We start from the raw sequence: 2,829 nt of genomic DNA, 5'->3' as shown, positions 1-2,829 counted from the left end.
ACACGGCTAGATTTACCTCGCTGCACCTTCCCTGTGAGTGACTGCAGTGTGACCTAGAGGAATGAGTCCCCTAGATGGGGGAGGAGGCAAATGAGTACAAAACAAATCTGGTCTATTTCTTGTTTTGATCCACTCCATCTATCTTTTACATCTTTGGCTAGCAGCAGACAGTGCAGAAGGACTGCATGCCATCCACTTCTCATGGCTGCTCAGCAGAAGACGGTGCAATAGGACTGCTCGCAATCCGTATCACCTGCCTGCTCACCATAAGACGGTTCAATAGGACTGACTGCAGGACTAAAGAGAATGACCTGGTCAAGTCACTCCAAATTTAGTCCCTGTGCCCATGTCTGCCCAGACGCTCCCAGCCGATGTGGCCAGGAGCACCTCGGACACGACGATGACGGCTACCAGTCATATTACACCATCTGCTGCCACAAGGCAAGGGGTTGCTGCTATTGTGTAGCAATGCCGTACCACGTCTGCCGGCACCCAGGAGACATACGGTGACGGTTACCTGAGCGGGCTCCATGCTTGCCATGGTATAGCGTCTGCACAGGTAACGCAGGAAAAAAGGCGCGAAGCGATTGTCTGCCCTTGCTTTCACGGAGGGAGGGAGGGAACGGGGGCCTGATGATATGTACCCAGAACCACCCGCGACAATATTTTAGCCCCATCAGGCATTGGGAATCTCAACCCAGAATTCCAATGGGCAGCGGAGACTGCGGGAACTGTGGGATAGTTACCCACAGTGCAATGCTCCGGAAGTTGACGCTTGCCTTGGTACTGTGAAGCACTCCGCCAAGTTAATGCACTTAATGCACTTAGAGCATTTTCTGTGGGGACACACACACTCGAATATATAAAACCGATTTCTAAAAAACCAACTTCTATAAATTCGACCTTATTCCGTAGTGTAGACATACCCTAAGTTTATTTGGTCCTGCCTCAGCACAAGGGGCTGGACTGGATGCCCTCTCCAGGTCCCTTCCAGCCTCACATTTCTATGACTCCCAGAGCCTGTAAGCAGAGCTGGCTTTACCTGCCTGCTGATCCCATGACTGCATTCCTGCATGGACTTCCCCCCTCTCTGGGGTTTTCACTTCTCTGAGCAGTCCCCTATTTTTCTCCGTTTCAAGCCTTGCCCTCTCCCATTTCCCTGCCCTTTCCCCAAACATGCCAGGCTCTGCTATACAGCCACTGAATTGCAGTGTGGTCATGGCTCAGGCGAGATGCCTGCGTATGTGTGCAGGGGGGCAGGCGGGATTCTATGTGGGTGGGTAGCTGCTATTTTTAGCATGCTAACTCAAGCATCAGCATGTGTCTGTCTAGCCTTGCTGGGAAGTGCCTGCCCAGCTGTTGTGCAGACTTAGCCACTATCTTTGCCCATGAGGACTGGATGAGACTTCATCTGGGGAATCCACTACAGTTGTTTTGCATTTGGTTTCTGCCTTTGCCCTGAACGTTACTTAGAGTGACCGCCCAGGGTGTTCCCGGCAAAGCTGGTTTGAAGCAGCTTGGTTGGTGATTCTCAGCCATTGGTAATCACTTTGTTGTGGGCGTTGTGTGGAGGAGGGTAACTGTGAATGGGATGATCATTAGGGAGCGTGTAATGTTACTGTGCTCAGCTGAAAGTCAAGAGTTCCGCTCCACACCATGATGACGGTCTGCCTTGGTGTGTGAGACTCACTGTACTTTTTGCAAAGAATCTCAGGTTATTTGCAGATTCAAAACATCACGAGCTGGGGTTGCCATGGTGGTGCTGCCAAGCAGGGCCATCCTTATCCATATGCAAAGTACGCAGTTGTGTAGGGCACCAGGAAATTTGAGGCACCAAATTTCCTGGTGTCCTATGCAGCTGTGTGCTGCTCCAGCCTCTGCCCCGCCTCTTCCCGCCCCTGCTCCACCCCAGACCCGCCCTCACTCCACCCCTTCCCATGAGCTAGGCCCCTGAGGACTGCAGCAGGGATTGGGCGTGCCCTGCACTCACCGAGCGGCGGGACATGGAGCAACCCGGCCCCAGCCTGCTCTGTACCACTAGCTCCCACCCGTGCCGCCGATGGGTGCTGGGGGGCGGTTCCACCCTCCCCCCAAGTCCCAGGGCTGGGAGCCAGGAGAGCAGAGTGCAGTGGGTTGGGGCTGGATCACTCCACTTCCCGCTGCCACATAAGTGCGGGGTCGGGCCCGCCCTGCACTCACCAGGCAGCAGGAAGTGGAGCAACCTAGCCCCAACCCACTCTGCTCCGCCGGCTCATGCTGCGGGTGGTTTCCCTCCTGTCCCCCCACGAAGGCTTGCGGCCAGCCCTGCCCCTGCCCTTATGGAGGCCTGGGGCCCCCCGCCCCACCCGCGGGGGGCTGCATAGGGCACCAAAATGGCTAGGGACGGCCCTGCTGCAAAATAACTACTGCTGTCACTAGGAATGGGCCCAAGGGCTGCATTTAGGTCTGTATCTGGAGCCAACTTTCTCCTACATCCAGATCTGGGATTTGGCTTGTCCCCTGTTTGAAGATATTTCCAGCAACATATGGGTAGTGCCTGTTCATTGTATTCATTCATTAAGGGCAAGGTGGAGACACGAAGCTGAGATTGGCTTTCAGATCAGCTTGGTTTTCCTCTACTTTTATGACCGAATTTGATGTGCAGTTTTTGACTATATGTCCTGTTCTCATAGCCCCTGTCCATGTGCACCAGTACCCTGATGGTTTTGTGTGCATGTGGCAAGCAGAGGGTAGGTGCACATGATTTACCCCAATACCCAAGATAGGGTCCTTCACAAGAGGATATTAAGGAAGTGTGATCAGCATGGGTCAAGACAGAACAACTTCGGA

Source organism: Caretta caretta, chromosome 10 (genome assembly GCF_965140235.1).
Source record: "Caretta caretta isolate rCarCar2 chromosome 10, rCarCar1.hap1, whole genome shotgun sequence".
NCBI classification, from domain to species: Eukaryota; Metazoa; Chordata; order Testudines; family Cheloniidae; genus Caretta; species Caretta caretta.
This window is presented reverse-complemented; position numbering follows the sequence as displayed.